At 38.7% G+C, this 20,186-nt stretch overlaps 1 long non-coding RNA gene across 1 annotated transcript in view; it reads right to left on the reverse strand.

The window, feature by feature from the left end:
* The window catches only part of LOC101903639 (uncharacterized), a 54,684-nt gene that overhangs the window by 15,361 nt on the left and 19,137 nt on the right, over positions 1-20,186 (reverse strand). The window contains exons 5-7 of the long non-coding RNA XR_003035135.2: positions 17,525-17,558; positions 12,924-12,984; positions 12,635-12,831 (exon numbers count right to left, since the gene is read on the reverse strand). This is a non-coding gene — a long non-coding RNA (uncharacterized lncRNA). The remainder of the gene's footprint in view (positions 1-12,634; positions 12,832-12,923; positions 12,985-17,524; positions 17,559-20,186) is intronic.

The following is a 20,186-nucleotide window of genomic DNA, read 5'->3' on the forward strand; positions in this document are numbered from 1 at the left end:
CCTAAAGAAATCAAAATGGAAAGAGACACATGCACCCCAATGTTCATTGCAGTGCTGTTCATGATAGCTAGAACGTGGAAGTAACTTAGATGGCCATCGACACATGAATGGATGAAGATGTGGTGGTACATATATACAAACGAACATTACTCAGCTGTAAAGAGGAATGCATTTGAGTCATTTCTATTGAAGTGGATGAACCTAGACCCTATTATACATAGTGAAGTAAGCCAGAAAGAGAAATATAAACATCTGATACTAACACATATGTATGGAGTCTAGAAAGATGGTACTGACAAATTTATTTGCAGGGCAGCAATGGAGAAACAGACAGAGAGAATGGACTTAGAGACACGGGTGAAGGGAAAGAGGGGAGAGGGTGAGATGGATGGAAAGAGTAACATGGAAACTAACAATTCCATATATAAAATAGATGGCCAATGGGAATTTGCCCTATCACTCGGGGAACTCAAAGAGGGGCTCTTCAACAATTCAGAAGGGTTGGATGGAGAGGGAGATTGGAGGGGGGTTTGGGAGGGATTGGACATGGGTGTACCTAAGACTGATTCTTGTTGATGTCTGACAGCAAACAACAAAATTCTGGAAAGCAATTATCCTTCATTTAAGAATAAATGAATTTTTTACAACCCTATTTGAACATTCAGATGGTTTACTGCCTCTTTCCCTGTAAACAGCACATTAACGACTGTAACTTCTTATCTATGTCTTCTGGAATGGCAGGTAAAGATTAAAGGAATGACCTAGATATAAAAAAAGGAGTAGAACTATGATTATCCAAGTTGAAGGTTTAAAAGTTTTCAAATACATTTATGATGATCAATAAGGACTCAATATTCACATTGGGAAAGAAAAAAACAACTAAAAAAATCAAGTAACCACAAGGACTAACTTTTCTATATGGAAGAATTTACATGTTAGTTTCACAAAACACAGAAATGACCTGGTAATTTCACATCTATGAACACTGAAATTAATAGTTTCTTAAAAATAATACGGGGGGCTGGGGCATGGTCCTAAGATGGCAGAGGAATAGGATGAGCAGACCACTTTCTCCCTCACAAGTTCATTGAAAGAACATTTGAACGTTGAGCAAATTCCACAAAACAACTTCTGAATGCTGGCAGAGGACATCAGGCACCCAGAAAGGCAGCCCATTGTCTTCGAAAGGAGGTAGGACAAAATATAAAAGATAGAAAGAGAGACAAAAGAGGTAGGGACAGAGATCCATCCCAGGGAGGGAGTCTTAAAAGGGGAGAAGTCTCCAAACATCAGGAAAAACTCTCACCGGTGGGTCTGTGGGGAGTTTTGGAATCTCAGAGGGCAACATAACTGGGAGGAAAAATAAATACATAAATAAATAAACCCCATGGAACACGTGCCTAACTGGAACTCCCTGTGCTTGCATCCACCACCAGCAAGTGGGGGCTGAACAGGGAGGCACGGGCTGCACTGCTTAGGGTAAGGACTGGGCCTGAATGTCCTGAGGGGGCAATCTGAGGGAACTAACATGAGACAGCAACCCAAACTGTGGGATAGCCAGAGAGAGAGAGAGAGAGGAAAAAAGAGAGAGAGAGACAGAGAGAGAACTATCCTGCAAAAAGCCCTAACCTAAGGCACTGCCAGGCCCGCTCAAAAAACAAAGGAATGATAAGGTGTCCATATGTGCGTGGATTTATCTCTGGGCTTTCTATTTTGTTCCATTGATCTATATTTCTGTCTTTGTGCCAGTACCATATTGTCTTGATAACTGTGGCTTTGTAGTAGAGCCGGAAGTCAGGTAGGTTGATTCCTCCAGTTCCATTCTTCTTTCTCAAGATCGCTTTGGCTATTCAAGGTTTTTTGTATTTCCATACAAATTGTGAAATTATTTGTTCTAGCTCTGTGAAGAATACTGTTGGTAGCTTGATAGGGATTGCATTGAATCTATAAATTGCTTTGGGTAGTATACTCATTTTCACTATATTGATTCTTCCAATCCATAAACATGGTATATTTCTCCATCTATTAGTGTCCTCTTTGATTTCTTTCACCAGTGTTTTATATTTTTCTATATCTAGGTCTTTAGTTTCTTCAAGTGCTGCTGGGAAATCTCGTCAACCACTTGTAAAAGAATGAAACTAGAACACTTTCTAACACCATACACAAAAATAAACTCAAAATGGATTAAAGATCTAAACATAAGACCAGAAACTATAAAACTCCTAGAGGAGAACATAGGCAAAACACTCTCTGACATACATCACAGCAGGATCCTCTATGACCCACCTCCCAGAATATTGGAAATAAAAGCAAAAATAAACAAATGGGACCTAATTAACCTTAAAAGCTTCTGCACATCAAAGGAAACTATCAGCAAGGTGAAAAGACAACCTTCAGAATGGGAGAAAACAATAGCAAATGAAGCAACTGACAAACAACTAATCTCAAAAATATACAAGCAACTCCTACAGCTCAACTCCAGAAAAATAAATGACCCAATCAAAAAAATGGGCCAAAGAACTAAATAGACATTTCTCCAAAGAAGACATACAGATGGCTAACAAACACATGAAAAGATGCTCAACATCACTTATTATCAGAGAAATGCAAATCAAGACCACTATGAGGTACCATTTCACACCAGTCAGAATGGCTGCGATCCAAAAGTCTACAAATAATAAATGCTGGAGAGGATGTGGAGAAAAGGGAACCCTCTTCCATTGTTGGTGGGAATGCAAACTAGTACAGCCACTATGGAGAACAGTGTGGAGATTCCTTAAAAAACTGGAAATAGAACTGCCTTATGATCCAGCAATCCCACTGCTGGGCATACACACTGAGGAAACCAGAAGGGAAAGAGACACAAGTACCCCAGTGTTCATCGCAGCACTGTTTATAATAGCCAGGACATGGAAGCAACCTAGATGTCCATCAGCAGATGAATGGATAAGAAAGCAGTGGTACATATACACAATGGAGTATTACTCAGCCATTAAAAAGAATTCATTTGAATCAGTTCTAATGAGGTGGATGAAACTGGAGCCTATTATACAGAGTGAAGAAAGCCAGAAGGAAAAACACCAATACAGTATACTAACGCATATATATGGAATTTAGAAAGATGATAACAATAACCCTGTGTACAAGACAGCAAAAGAGACACTGATGTATAGAACAGTCTTATGGACTCTGTGGGAGAGGGAGAGGGTGGGAAGATTTGGGAGAATGGCATTGAAACATGTAAAATATCATGTATGAAACGAGATGCCAGTCCAGGTTCGATGCACAATACTGGATGCTTGGGGCTAGTGCACTGGGACGACCCAGAGGGATGGTATGGGGAGGGAGGAGGGTTCAGGATGGGGAACACATGTGATGGATTCATTTTGATATTTGGCAAAACTAACACAATTATGTAAAGTTTAAAAATAAAATAAAATTAAAAAATAAATAAATATGATTTTCACTAAAAAAAAAAAAAAAGGAATGAGTGAATACCAGAGGAGAGCTAGATGGCTGTGTATCGGCCCATCCCCCACTGGAGACAGGGAAGCAGGAGGGGGACAGCCAGAGCTGGAAAGAGGCAAACTCGGCTCCAGAGAGGCAGCCTCTAGCAAGCAGGCACCCAGTCGCTAACCAAAACCCCTTGGGATTCTGGATGGTTGACTTCTGCCAGGAGGGTCGCAGCCAGAGATCAGCTCCCCAGAAGAGACATAGGGCACACTGGAGACGGGCGCACCCGCTGCCCCCCAGGAAACTGAGTGGCTGGGACCAGGGAGGTGATAAGACAAACTCCCCACCTAGGGAGACAGAGCTCGCCAAGCTCCTGGTCGCCTGAGCTGCTCAGACCTGGGAAGGGCAAAAAACGCAGGCCCAACGGAGTCTGCCCCTTTGTGGACTACCTGAGAAACTGAACCTGAGTGGCTTAGACCTCAGAAGTGCACACAACCCAGGGCCCGCTTCAGATAGTTCCCTGGCAGAGCAACCTAGAGCCTGAGAAGTGTAGAGTGGGAAAGCACATGAGCCATGAGCACAGGCAAACCCAGTGTGGCTGAGACACTGTAAGCACTCCCCACACATGCCAGTAATATTTGTTTGCAGTGTCCCTCTGTCCCCACAGCTGTACTGAACAAGTGAGCCTAAATAAGTGACCACCTTTGCCCCTTTGTATCAGGACAGAAATTAGACACTGAAGAGAACAGCAACGGAAGCTAAAATAAACAGTGGGAACTGCTTTGGAAGTGACAGGTGCAACAGATTAAAACCCTGTAGTTAGCAGCGACTTCATTGGAAGGGGCCTATAAATCTTGAGAAGTATAAGCTGGATCAAGGAACTATCTGAAACTGAACTGACCCCACACTGCCCACAACAGCTCCAGAGAAATTCCTAGATATATTTTTACTATTATCATTATTTAAATATATAAATATATATATATATATATAATTTTTAAGTTCTCTATTATTTTGTCATGGTCTTTGTAGATGAGGACCTGGGGACTGGAGTCAATGAGAAGAGGTACACAGGGGACCCAAGTCTCGAGTGAAACAAGGGTGATTTGTTTGCAGAAAAGCATGTTTATATATCTTTATACAAGGCAGCTTTAGGCAGTTAAAAAAAAAAAAAAACTGAGCAAAAACAAAGCCAAGCAAATAACCATCTTCGAAGGGCCAGAAAGCATTGCATGTCTGCATAACTGAGCAGATTACATTTCAGTGAGATCACTGGAGGGAGTCACTGAAGGGACCAAGCAGATCACCCTTTCTCAGGATCTCAGTCCCGGGAAATGCATGCAGCTCTGCTCATTCCTGCAGCAACTGATGAGGAATAGAGAATCCTTGAGAAATGGCACACAAAAGAAAAGAATAACATATTGGATTCCTTAAAGCTGAATGTCCCCTGACATCACTCCTTTAATTTTCATTTTTATAACCTACTATTACCTTGCAAAAAAAGACCCTATTTTTAAAGCAAACTTCATATATATATTTCATAATTTTTGTGACTTTGTTTTGTTTTTCTAATATTGTATTTTTTAGAGTCTAACCTCTACTCTAGATTTTTAATCCTTGCTTTTTGGTATTTGTTATCAATTTTGTGTCTTTAAGAACCCAATCTGCGGTACCCATTTTTACTTTGGAGTGTGACTACTGGCTTGATTGCTCTCTGGCTTGATTGCTCTCTTCCCTTTTTGACTCTGCTTTGTCTCCACCAACCAGGTCGCCTCTATCTCCTCCCTCTCCCTTCTTTTTCTACCCAACTCTGTGAATCTCTTTGTGTGTTCCAGACTGTGGAGAATACTTAGGGACCTGATTAGTGCCTTGATCTGTCTCTCTCCTTTTCATTCACCCTTTTCTCCTCCTGGTCACCTCTGTCTCCTTCCTCCCTCTTCTCTTCTCTTTGTAACTCTGTGAACCTCTACAAGGGGTCCAGACTGTGGAGAGCACATAGGGAATTGATTACTGGCTAGCTTGCTCTCTCCCCTTTTGATTCCCCCTCCCCTACTCCTGGTCACCTCTATCTCCCTTCTCCGTCTTCTCTTCTCCATGTAACTCTGTGAACCTCTCCAAGTGCTCCTCACTGTGGAGGAGCTTTTCATCATTAACCTAGATGTTTTATCATTTGTGCTGTATAGATGGAGAAGTCTTGAAGCTACTCTAAGAATAAGACTGAAGACCAGAGACAGGAGGCTTAAGTCCAAAACCTGAGAATACCAGAGAGCTCCTGACTCCTGGGAACATTAATCAATGAGAACTCATCCAAAGGCCTCCATACCTACACTGAAACCAAGCACCACCCAAGAGCCAACAAGTTCCAGAGCAAGACAAGCCACACAAATTCTCTGGCAATCTAGGAACATAGCCCTGAACTTTAATATACAGGCTGCCCAAAGTCACACCAAACCCATAGACATCCCAAAACTCACTGCTGGACACTTTATTGCACTCCAGACAGAAGAAATCCAGCTCCATACACCAGAAAACTGACACAAGCTTCCCTAACCAGGAAATCTTGACAAGCCAACCGTCCAACCCCACCCACAGCGAGGAACCTCCACAATAAAGAGGAAACACAAACTGCCAGAGTACTGAAGGGCCACCCCAAACACAGAAATCTACACAAGATGAAAAAGCAGAGAAATACTCAGCAGGTAAAGGAACATGATAAATGTCCATGAAACCAAACAAAAGAGGAGGAGATAGGGAGTCTACCTGAAAAAGAATTCAGAATAATAATAGTAAAAATGATCCAAAATCTTGAAAACAAAATGGAGTTACAGATAAATAGCCTGGAGCCAAGGATTGAGAAAATGCAAGACATGTTAAACAAGGACCTAGAAGAAATAAAAAAGAGTCAATCAATAATGAATAATGCAATAAATGAGATAAAAAATACTCTGGAGGGAACCAACAGTTGAATAGCGGAGACAGAAGATAGGATAAGTGAGGTAGAAGATAGAATGGTAGAAATAAATGAAGCAGAGAGGAAAAAAGAAAAAAGAATTAAAAGAAATGAGGGCAACCCCAGAGACCTCTGGGACAATGCTAAATGCCCCAACATTCGAGTCAGAGGAGCCCCAGAAGAAGAGGACAAAAAGAAAGGCCATGAGAAAATACTTGAGGTGATAATAGTTGAAAACTTCCCTAAAATGGGGGAGGAAATAGTCCTCCAAGTCCAAGAAACCCACAGAGTCCCAAACAGGATAAACCTAAGGCAAAACACCCCAAGACGCATATTAATCAAATTAACCAAGATCAAACACAAAGAACAATATTAAAAGCAGTAAGGGAAAAACAACAAATAATACACAAGAGGATTCCCATAAGGATAACAGCTGATCTTTCGATAGAAACTCTTCAGGCCAGAAGGGAATGGCATGACATACTTGAAGTGATCAAAGAGAAAAACCTACAACCCAGATTAAGCTTTACAAATAAGCGAAAGCTGAGAGAATTCAGCACCACCAAACCAGCTCTCCAACAAATGCTAAAGGATCTTCTCTAGACAGGAAACACAGAAAGGGTGTATAAACTCAAACCCAAAACAACAAAGTAAATGGCAACAGGATCATACTTATCAATAATTAACTTAAATGTAAGGAGGTTGAGTGCCCCCACCAAAAGACAAAGACTGGCTGAATGGATACAAAAACTAGACCCCTATATATGTTGTCTACAAAAGACCACTTCAAAACAGGGGACACATACAGACTGAAAGTGAAGGGCTGGAAAAAGTTATTTGATGCAAATGGAGACCAAAAGAAAGCAGGAGTAGCAATACTCGTATCAGATAAAATAGAGTTTAAAATAAAGCCTGTGAAAAGAGACAAAGAAGGAAACTACATAATGACCAATGGATCAATCCAAGAAGAAGAAATAACAATTATAAATATATATGCACCAACATAGGAGCACCACAATATGTAAGGCAAATGCTAACAAGTATGAAAGCTGAAATTAACAATAACACAATAATAGTGGGAGACTTTAATACCCCACTCACACCTATGGATAGATCATCTAAACAGAAAATTAACAAGGAAGCACAAACTTTAAATGATACAATGGACTCATTAGACCTAAATGATATCTATAGGACATTTCACCCCAAAACAATGAATTTCACCTTTTTCTTCCAAGTGCACATGGAACCTTCTCCAGGATAGATCACATCCTGGGTCATAAAGCTAGCTTTGGTAAATTCAAAAAAATTGAAATCATTCCAAACCTCTTTTCTAACCACAAAGCAGTAAGATTAGACGTCAATTACAGGAGAAAAACTATTAAAAATGCCAACATAAGGAGGCTGAAGAACATGGTTCTGAATAACCAACAAATCACAGAAGAAATCAAAAAAGAAATCAAAATATGCATAGAAACGAAGGAAAATGAAAACCAAACAACCCAAAATCTATGGGACACTGTAAAAGCAGTGTTAAGGGGAAAACTCATAGCAATACAGGCTTACCTCAAGAAACAAGAAAAAAGCCAAATAAATAACCTAACTCTACACCTAAAGCAACTAGATAATGAAGAAATGAAGAACCCCAGGGTTAGTAGAAGGAAATAAATCTTAAAAATTAGGGCAGAAAGAAATGCAAAAGAAACAAAAGAAACCATAATAAACAAAGCTAAAAGCTGCTTCTTTGAGAAGATAACTAAAATTGACAAACCACTAGCCAGACTCATCAAGAAACAAAGGAAGAAAAATCAAATCAACAAACTTAGAAATGAAAATGGAGAAATCACAACAGATAGCACAGAAATACAAATGATTATAAGAGACTACTATCAGCAACTATATGCCAATAAAATGGACAACTTGGAAAAAATGGACAAATTCTTAGAAAAGTATAACCTTCCAAAATTGAACCAGGAAGGAATAGAAAATCTTAACAGACCCATCACAAGCATGGAAATTGAAACTGTAATCAGAAATCTTCCAGCAAACAAAAGCCCATGTCCAGACAGATTCACAGCTGAATTCTACCAAAAATTTAGAGAAGAGCTAACACCTATCCTATTGAAACTCTTCCAGAAAATTGCAGAGGAAAGTAAACTTCCAAACTCATTCTAGGAGGCCACCATCACCCTAATACCAAAATCAGACAAAGATGCCACACACACACACACACACACACACACACACACACAAAGAAAACTACAGGCCAATATCACTGATGAACATAGATGCAAGGATCCTTACCAAAATTATAGCAAACAGAATCCAACAACATAGTAAAAAGATCATACATCATGACCAAGTGGGCTTTATCCCAGGGATGCAAGGATTTTTCAATATCCACAAATCAATCAATGTAATACACCACATTAACAAATTGAAAGATAAAAACCATATGATTATCTCAACAGATGCAGAGAAAGCCTTTAACAAAATGCAACATCCATTTACGATAAAAACTTTCCAGGAAGCAGAACAGAAGGAACATACCTCAACATAATAAAAGCTATATATGACAAACTTACAGCAAACATTATCCTCAGTGGTGAAAAATTGAAAGCATTTCCCCTCAAGTCAGGAACAAGAAAAGGGTGCCCACTCTCACCACTACTAATCAACATAGTTTTGGAAGTTTTGGCCACAGCAATCAGAGCAGAAAAAGAAATAAAAGGAATCCAGATTGGAAGAGAAGAAGAAAACTTTCACTGTTTGCAGATGACATGATCTTCTACATAGAAAACCCTAGAGATTCCACCAGAAAATTACTAGGCTAATCAATGAATATAGTAAAGTTGCAGGATATCAAATTAACACACAGAAATCCCTTGCATTCCTATACATGAACAATGAGAAAACAGAAAAGAAATTAAGGAAACAATTCCATTCATCATTGCAACGAAAAGAATAAAATACTTAGAATATACCTACCTAAAGAAACAAAAGACCTATAGATAGATAGATAGATAGAAAACTATAAAACACTGGTGAAAGAAATCAAAGAGGACACAAATAGATGGAGAAATATACCATGTTCATGGATTGGAAGACTCAATAAAGTGAAAATGAGTATACTACCCAAAGCAATCTCTAGATTCAATGCAATCGCTATCAAGCTACTGACGGTATTTTCACAGAACTAGAACAAATAATATTACAATTTGTATGGAAATAAAAAAATCTTCGAATAGCCAAAGCAATCTTGTGAAAGAAGAATGGAACTGGAGGAATCAACCTGCCTGACTTCAGGCTATACTACAAAGCTACAGTCATCAAGGCAATGTGGTACGGGCACAAAGACAGAAATATAGATCAATTGAACAAAATAGAAAGCCCAGAGATAAATCCATGCACATATGGACACCTTATCAATGATAAAGGAGGCAAGAATATACAATGGACAAAAGACAGTCTCTTTAACAAGTGGTGCTGGGAAAACCGGTCAACCACTTGTAAAAGAATGAAACGAGAACACTTTCTAACACCATACACAAAAATAAACTCAAAATGGATTAAAGATCTAAACATAAAACCAGAAACTATAAAACTCCTAGAGGAAAACATAGGTAAAACACTCTCTGACATAAATCACAGCAGGGTCCTCTATGACCCACCTCCCAGAGTAATGGAAATAAAAGCAAGAATAAACAAATGGGACCTAATTAAATTTAACGGCTTTTTCACAAAGAAGGAAACTCTAAGGATGGTGAAGAGATAGCCTTCAGAATGGGAAAAAATAATATCAAATGAAGCAACTGACAAAGAATTAATCTCAAAAATATACAAGCAGCTCCTGCACCTCATTCCAGAAAATTAAACAACCCAATCAAAAAGTGGGCCAAAGAACTAAACAGACATTTCTCCAAAGAAAACATACAGATGGCTAACAAACACATGAAAAGATGCTCAACATCACTCATTATGAGGAAAATGCAAATCAAAACCACCATGAGGTACCATCTCACGTAGGTAAGAATGGCTACTATCCAAAAGTCTACAAACAATAAATGCCGGAGAGAGTGTGAAGAAAAGGGAACCCTCTTCCATTGTTGGTGGGAATGCAAACTAGTACAGCCACTATGGAGAACAGTGTGGAGATTCCTTAAAAAACTGGAAATAGAACTGCCATATGACCCAGCAATCCCACCGCTGGGCATTCACAGTGAGAAAACCAGAAGTGAAAGAGACACGTGTACCCCAATGTTCATCGCAGCACTGTTTATAATAGCCAGGACATGGAAGCAACCTAGATGTCCATCAGCAGATGAATGGATAAGAAAGCTGTGGTACAGATACACAATGGAATATTACACAGCCATTAAAAAGAATACATTTAAATCAGTGCCAATGATGTGAATGAAACTAGAGTCTATTACACAGAGTGAAGTAAGCCAGAAAGAAAACCACCAATACAGTATACTAATGCATATACATGGAATTTAGAAAGATGATAACGATAACCCTATATGTGAGATAGCAAAAGAGACACAGATATAAAGAACAGTGTTTTGGACTCTATGGGAGAAGGCAAGGGTGGAATGACTTGAGAGAATAGCACTGAAACATGTATATTATGATATGTGAGACAGATCGCCAGTCCAGGTTTGATGCATGAGACAGGGTGCTCAGGGCTGGTGCATTGGGATGACCCAGAGGGATGGGATGGGGAGGGAGGTGGGAGGGGAGTTCAGGATGGGGAATATATATACATCCATGGCTGATTCATGTCCGTGTATGGGAAAACCACTACAATATTGTAAAGTAACTAGCCTCCAATTAAAATAAAAATAAATAAATAAAAATAACGTGGAATGTACATGTTGTTAGAGATATTTTTAAAAGGAAAATTATCTTCCACAGATAATTTTATAAACTCTGCTGGTAATTTTTCTTTCTTTATGATTTAATAATAACAAGTAGTCTATATAAAAAAAAGCATAAATCATGATTTCATTCATTTACTGTATGTAATTACCCATTATTTGCTGACATTCAGAAAAAAGAAATCAGAATCTCTCCAGAGGAAAAAAATATACTTCTACATTTCTTCTTTCAGACTATTGCAGCTGAAAATTTTCTCATTTAATGAAGAGAGATTTAGAATCTCATTTATAAAATTATAAATTATAATTTTAGTAAAAAGAATAGATAAAATGCTTATGTATTTCCTCTTTATTTTCAGAAAGATCTAAAACATCCACCAAGGTTATAGCAAACAGTAAGATAAATTAAATAAGTGCATTAAGTATCTAGCATTGGACATGACTGAGCGACTGAACTGAAGTTAGAAACCATAAGAAACAGAAGGGCCAGAAATTCTTAATTCATAATACGTATCCAAAGGCCTAAAACACGGCTCATCTTGAATTATCTCTAAACAAAAGTTTTGCTAGGATAAGTAGAAGACATCACTTCATTTCAAAGTGAGAATTTTTTTTTAAAAGAGAAATCACTTCAAATTTAAGTAAACTTCCAGAGGGAACTAAATTAAATATATATATATATACACACACACACACACACACACAAATACACAAGTATAAACAAATCACATTGCTGTACACCTGAAACTTACACAGTATTTTAAACTGACTACACTTCAATTCAATGAAAAAACAAGAATCACCACCAACCTCGAAAACAACCACCAAAAAAAATAATGAACACATTTTTTTAAGTTCTTCATAAAAATCAGCTATATGTCTTTCAAAAGAGTATGAGCATTGTTTTTCTACAACCTCACTTTCTCTTCTTAAGTTGAATTTGAAATAATTTCTTGCATATTTATAATATAGAGTTCCTGGTCTGACTGACCCCACTATTTCTGTTAGGTTTGTATAATATCTGTCTCATCTTCACCCTCATTCCATCTTATATTCATCTTGTCCTTCTTAAAGGAATTCTTCCCCTTCATCCTCCTCCCCAACTTCATATTCATCTAGTTGTTTTTCCTTAGTGCTTTGTAATTCTTTTCTTTCATAATGGCATACTTATTATGCCAATATTTATAAATCTGAATCATGTACATGTATGGCTTTTATTATCACGCCATTTCATATCGTGACTTTGAGGGCTTCTATTTCTGCGGTGGGATCTTCTTTGCCACCATAAGGATCAGGGGACTGTTATGTGAACAAATACAGGGAAAGAAGAGTTACAAACAGAACAACTTACCTTTGTACGACCAAGGCCTGCTACAGACTTGAGAAGTTTTGAAACAGGCTCAGGCGATGGGAAGGCAGGATGACAGATGCCCTCAAACCAGGGTGATGGTTTGGGAACTGTTTCAACTACATCTTCAACATTACTATCAGAATTACTGTCCTGAGAGAAAGTTGTACTCTCTGGTCTCAAAATGCCACATTTTTCTTCTAGTACAGTGAAAACAGGAGAGAGTACATGAGAACATGTGTCATTTCAAATCAAGGAATAACACCAGGAGGACAGTCTTCAAATAACTTACTGTTTCTCTTGGATTGCTGAGAAGCCTTCATTAGCCTCGTTAACTTTGATTTCAAGACATGCTGGAGAAGAAAATAAGAGTTTGAAGAATATAACAAGTATCAACCTGAATAAAAGAATTATAATATCCCCCATTCCTCTATGATCTAACACAAAGAGCACAGGCTCTGGAGTCATTCAGATGTGGATTCAAATCCCAGTTCTGTCACTGACCTGCTCGTGGGGAAAGGATTATGATAGATAACATCAGAAGCCCCAGATGTTCCTCTCCTTACCCCTAATTGACTGCTATACAAATACTAGGACACCCACTAGATTACTTTCTCTACCAAAATGTTCTAGAGTAATAATTTATCCCCAGTAGTTTAGCTGCTGTTGCTGCTAAGTCGCTTCAGTCGTGTCTGACTCTGTGCGACCCCATAGACAGCAGCCCAGCAGGCCCCGCCGTCCCTGGGATTCTCCAGGCAAGAACACTGGAGTGGGTTGCCATTTCCATCTCCAATGCATGAAAGTGAATAGTGAAAGTGAAGTTTCTCAGTTGTGTCCGACTTTTAGCAACCCCATGGACTGCAGCCTACCAGGCTCCTCAGTCCATGGAATTTTCCAGGCAAGAGTACTGGAGTGGGTTGCCATGCCTTCTCTGCCAGTAGTTTAGAGCACTATGGAAAAACTAAGACATTTAAATTAATTGCTATATTTTGAAATTTGCTTCCATTATTAATATATACATGGATTATCACTTGTGGAGGGAAATATGAAAGTTTAGGTTTTAACAGAACCTTATTTAGATGGGCTAGAACTGCAAACACGATAAGCTACTTCTGTTTGTCAAACAGCTAGAGACCAATGAAACAGGGAAAGAAATTCAGCTGCTTCCATGAAACAGGGAAAAAACAAGGTTAAACCCATAGGGCAATGATCATGAATGAAAGCCACACTCTAAATAGAAAGCCATAAGCAAACATGTTCACAATAGAGACAGAGAGAGATGAACTGAAATAACAGACACTGAAGAAATGTGTTCTGCAAGGAAAAATTAGGTTAACAGTAAATATTAAAAAAAAAATTTTTTTAAGGTAGAAGAGGAAGAAGAAAGGAAAAAGTGAGACATTCCTAGTCAAGAACAAACTTTACAGGAAAAAAAAAGTATAATAAGGTATGTGGAGAAACATATATTTAGAATTTATATACAATAGATCAGTAACATATCAGTATTCTTAAGGATATACTATGAGCAAAGCCTCCATTTCATATGATTTTATTAATATTTTGTATGCATCTACACTGTTCTTCAAATTTGATGAAAATATCAACATCAGTTCAGCTCAGTTCAGTTGCTCAGTTGTGTGCAACTCTCTGTGATCCCATGGACTGCAGCACACCAGGCTTCCCTGTTCGTCACCAACTCCCAGAGGTTTTACAAACTCTTGTCCATTGTGTTGGTGATGCCATCCAACCATCTTATCCTCTGTCATCCCCTTCTCCTCCAGCCTTCAAACTTTCCCAGAACCGGTATTTTCCAATGAGTCAGTTCTTCGCATCAGATGACAAAACTATTGGAGTTTCAGCTTCAGCCTCAATCCTTACAATGAATATTCAGGACTGATTTCCTTTAGAATGGACTAATTGGATCTCCTTGCAGTCCAAGGGACTCTGAAGAGTCTTCTCCAATACCACAGTTCAAAAGCAGAAATTATTCAGTGCTCAGCCTGCTTTATAGTCCAACTGTCACATCCATACATGACTACTATAAAAACCATAGCTTAGACTAGACAGAACTATGTTGGCAAAGCAATGCCCCTGCTTTTCAATCTACTGTCTAGGTTGGGCATAGCTTTTCTTCCAAGGAGCAAGCGTCTTTTAATTTCATGGCTGCAGTCACCATCTGCAGTGATTTTGGAGCCCAAAAAAAGATGTCTGTCACTGTTTTCATTGTTTCCCTATCTATTTGCCATGAAGTGATGGGACCAGATACCATGATCTTAGTTTTCTGAATGTTTTGTTGTAAGTCAAATTTTTCACTCTCCTCTTTCACTTTCATCAAGAGGTTCTTTAGTTCTTCAATTTCTGCCATCATGGTGGTGTCATCTGCGTATCTGAGTTTATTTATATTTCTTCTAGCTATCTTGATTCCATCTTGTGCTTCATCCAGCCTGGCATTTTGCATGATGTACTCTGCATATAAGTTAAATAAGCAGGGTGACAATGTATATCCTTGATGTACTCCTTTCCTGATTTTGAACCAGTTTATTGTTCCATATCCAGTTCTAATTGTTGCTTCTTGTCCTGTATACAGATTTCTCTGGAAGCAGGTCAGATGGTCTGGTATTCCCATCTCTGGTTCCTCTGCCTTTTCTAAATCCAGCTTGACCATCTGAAGTTCATGGTTCACATACTCTTGAAGCCTGGCTTAGAAAATTTTGAACATTACTTTGCTAGCATGTGAGATGTGTGCCATTATGTGGTAGTTTGAACATTCTTTGGAATTGCCTTTCTTTGGGATTGGAAGGAAAACTGACCTTTTCCAGTCCTGTGGCCACTGATGAGTTTTCCAGATTTACTGGCATATTGAGTGCAGCACTTTCACAGCATCATCTTTGAGGATTTGAAATAGCTCAACTGCAATTCCATCACCTCCACTAGCTTTGATCATAGTGATGCTTCTTAAGGCCTACTTGACTTCACATTCCAGGATGTTTGGCTCTAGGTGAGTGATCACACCATCCTGGTTATCTGGCTCATAAAGATCTTTTTTGTAGGGTTCTGTGTATTCTTGCCACCTCATCTTAATATCTTCTGCTTCTCTTAGGCCCACACCATTTCATCTTTTATGGTGTCCGTCTTGGCATGAAATGTTCCCATGGTATCTCTAATTTTCTTGAAGAGATCTCTAGTCCTTCCCCTTCTATTGTTTCCTCTATTTCTTTGCAGTCATCACTGAGAAAGGCCTTCTTATCTCTCTTTGCTATTCTTTGGAACTCTGCATTCAAATGGGTATATCTTTCCATTTCTCCTTTGCCTTTTGCTTCTCTTCTTTCCTCAGGTATTTGAAAGGCCTCCTCAGACAACCATTTTGCCTTTTTGCTTTTCTTTTTCTTGGGGATGGTCTTGATAACTGCCTCTTGTACAACGTCATGAATCTCCATCCATAGTTCTTCAGGCACTCTGTTTATCAGATCTAATCCCTTGAATCTATTTGTCACTTCCATGTCTAATCATAAGAGTAAATACTACATGAAACTAATTTCAGAGTAGGAAAACTAATTTCACAACAGAACACTTTACCTTGGTTTTAAAATCTAAGACTTCATCATTTTGATGTAGGCCCTAAATCAATGCCAGGTTTGTTGGGAAACCTTTAAAGCAAAAACATACAATAAAAATGAGTGACCTCATGTCCTTGAATAAAAGAAGAAAAAAAAAAAAGCAAGTGAAAGTTTGTCGATATATTAAATGAACTTTCTTGACATTAATAAAATTTGGCCTGTTTTAAAACAGCTTTTTTTTAAATTTTTTTAAAGATTTCTTGATGTGGACCTGGAGAAGGAAATGGCAACCCACTCCAGTATTCTTGCCTGGAAACTTCCATGGACTGAGGAGCCTGGTAGGCTACAGTCCATGGGGCTGCAAAGAGTTGGACACAACTGAGCGACTTCTCTCTCTCTCTGTCTGATGTGGACCACTTTTAAAATCTTTACTGAATTAGTTCCAATGGTGCTTCTATTTTATCTTTTGTCTGTCTGACCCTGGGTCATGTGAGATCTTAGCTTCTCTGACCGAGTATCGAACCCACACTGCCTACATTGGAAGATGTCTTACTAACCATCTTAATCACTGCACCCCCAGGTGCAGTTTTTCATTACATATTTCTGAATCCATCTCTCCCAACTTATGAAATATCTAGTTAACACTCATTCTTAGTTTCCATAACAGAGAGTGATAGCCAGTGTATCGGCAGAGCCTAAAAATAATTTTTCACTAAAAGTTCTAATTGCTGAACTGAAAATCCAACTGATGGATTGAAATAATTCTTGTTTGCCCAAACTGGAATAAACCTGATGACTTAAAACAAAGTGGAAGAATAGGCTTTTCCTTCTCCATTGTCTGTTCAAGGTTCAGAGACGAATCTGAGTCCATCCAAAATGGGAGTCTTGGTCCGTCAGCAGGGATACCACTTACTGAGATGGCACTTCTCTCCTTTACTCTAAGGGAGTACAGGGAATTTCCCCACAATGTCGAAAACTAAAATGTACACATGTCAAAGAACTAATTTATATCTTTAACTTATATGCTACATAGGTACTTCTGAGTCTCTGCTGAGGGCCATGGGAGTGGATGTGGGAGCCAGGAAGGCCAATTGTCAAATCACAGGTCAGCTCATTTTAACCAGGGTCAATTCATTAACCTCCTGAAACCACAGTTGCCTAATTAAAAGTAGAACACAGCTACTTTACAAAGCTGCTGTGATGACTCTATGAGGTCACAAATGTTAAGCACGTAATGCAGTGTCTAACCCAGAGTAGAACACTCAACAACCATTAGTTTCTCTTCTCCATGTTCCCTTATTTAAACATATAATTTAAAACATCCATAAAACCCTACCTCCTTGAAGAGTCCTCTTCAGAACTCTCATCCACTATTAAAGAAAAAAGCAAGATACATTTTAAATCAATGGAAGAAAAATACAGAGTATTAAAACCTCAAGACTGAGGCTTTGTTTAAAAGTATTCATTTCAAACCACACATGGAGGCCACACTAGAGGAAGAGAACAGTGGTTGTACTATACTCATAGGTTACTAATACCTAAGAACCACTCCTCCCCTTTATAGTCATCAAATGCCAAACAAAACATCAAAGAAAAGAACTGCTGTTTACAATGACCATAATCCTAACCAAACTCCAGGAAACTGACAGAAAATGATACTATACCATTAATACAATAAGTACTATAAGCTGACAATAGCATGCTTAAACAGCATAGTATTTCTGGATTTCTATTGCCTGGAGCACTGAATAGAGACTATAGACGTCTTGCTGGGACATGACTACTTCTCTGGCTCTTCAGTTCACAATGAAAACGCCCTATCACAGGGAAGCTTGGTCAAAGGCACTGAACCTCACAGCAAGGTAAAATATCAGAAACAAAACTCTTCTCTTCCTGGCCCTCTTTCCAAAGGCAAGAGAAGTATGAAAGATGTAGTGATTCCAGGTTTATAAAGGATAATCTCTTGAAAGGCAGGTGGGGGAGGGCAAACGAGTAAAAGGGCTCAATTCAATGGTGAGAATAGGGACTAGACTTGTAGTGGTGAGCATGAAGTAGGGTACACAGACGCTGAACTTTTTAAAAAACTTTTTAAAATCTTTTTTTAAAAGTTCAGCCTCTGTGTGTGTGTGTGTATATATATATATATATATATATATATATATATATATATACATACATACATACATAAATATACACTAACATGTTTAAAAAGAATCTGTTGAGACTATCTCCTTCCATTGCTCAGGAGTATCTGGACCACACAGATCAGGATTGCCCAAAGAGTGCTGTGTACTAGTGAGGGATATCATTATATCAGTCCTTCCCATTATATGGCAAATGTTTATAGAAATCATGCTTTTTCAGCTTGGAAGGCATACATCATCACATCCTAAGCTGATGAACAAAGGGAGTTAGGGAAGGATGGAGGGAACCACGGACTCTGGTGCTGTTGGACAACATTTTCCAGGGTCGTCATGATCTGATGCTGGAGGGATGACTCACATGCAGTGACTCCACGGGGAGAGGAGCACTGCAAGCTTAAGCAAGGAGGGCAGGGGCAGTGATTTGTAAACGTTTTCACCCTGTGACATCAGAACAATGCTTAGTACATAAAAGACACTTGAAATGTATCTGTTTAGTGAACAAATGAACAAATAAATAAGCATGTTTTCTTTGAGAAATTTCTTTAGAAAAATACAGAAATTAACCAGAGAAAAACTCTATTCTGAGCATATTGAAGACCAAGACACTGTCATCACTGTATCTCCTCTGACTAGTGTAATAAACCAAACTACAGCTCTTTGATAGATGTTTTTGTGGTTCAGTCACCAAATCTTGTCTGACTCTTGTGATCCCATGGACTACAGCTCACCAGGCCCTTCTGTCCATGGAATTTCCCAGGCAAGAGTATGGGAGTGGGTTGCCATTTTCTTCTCCAGGGGATCTTCCCGACACAGTGATCAAGCCATATCTCCTGCATTGGCAGGTGGATACTTTACTACTGAGTTACCTGGGAAGCCCCCTTTGATTAGATAGAGGTCTACTCAGTTAAAGGTATCCTTGGACACCCTGTACAATGTGCTAGATGCCACATCCAGTGGACCTAATGCTGTTTTTGTTAATGCAAAGTATTTTTGTGCTTTTATTAGAACCTGCAGAGTCCCAAGTTGTTCTATTTGAATATCTATTATGATAATCTTTTAACTGATGGCAAGAGAACATCTTATTCTTACAAAACTATACTCTCATGACAATTGTCCAACACACAAAAGAAAATATCTGAGCCTAATGAAGTCAACCTATCTCACTCTCTCTGGATCTGTAAGGAATGAAGTTGGTAATCTAGACCTGCTTGGTACAATAGGCAAAATAACTGGTTCTCAACCAGGCATTGCTTTTCTGCCTTCTGTACAATCGGTAGGTATCTTTCAGAAATAATCTCTCTCTCTACTATGCTGCACACTGCCTCAGCTTTGCAGTTATTGTTTATCATTTCTTATCCTACCAGGAAGGGATTATTCAAGTTCCCAGTTTTAATGATGGTAACTATTTTAGTGAGACTAATCACTACACAGTGAAACTGAAAGTGAAAGTGAAGTTGCTCAGTCCTGTCCGACTCTTTGCGACCCCATGGACTGTAGCCTACCAGGCTCCTCTGTCCATGGGATTTTCCAGGCAATAGTACTGGAGTGGATTGCCATTTCCTTCTCCAGGGGATCTTCCCAACCCAGGGATCGAACCCGGGTCTCCTGCATTGTAGACAGATGCTTTACCATCTAAGCCATCACTCACTAAATGCAAACCATTTTTAAAAATGAAAGCTCACTTTCATAAGACATCCAATCTGCTGTACTATGACTATAGATGAAATATACATCATACTCACTTAATTTTTTTTTTTCTGATTTACACAAAGATCTAATATAGGACTTTAGGGGCCATATTCAAGAGATAGATTTCTTTTCAGACAATACTGTCTTTGATGTTAAATCACCTAC

This window comes from Bos taurus, chromosome 1 (genome assembly GCF_002263795.3).
Source record: "Bos taurus isolate L1 Dominette 01449 registration number 42190680 breed Hereford chromosome 1, ARS-UCD2.0, whole genome shotgun sequence".
Lineage (NCBI taxonomy): Eukaryota > Metazoa > Chordata > Mammalia > Artiodactyla > Bovidae > Bos > Bos taurus.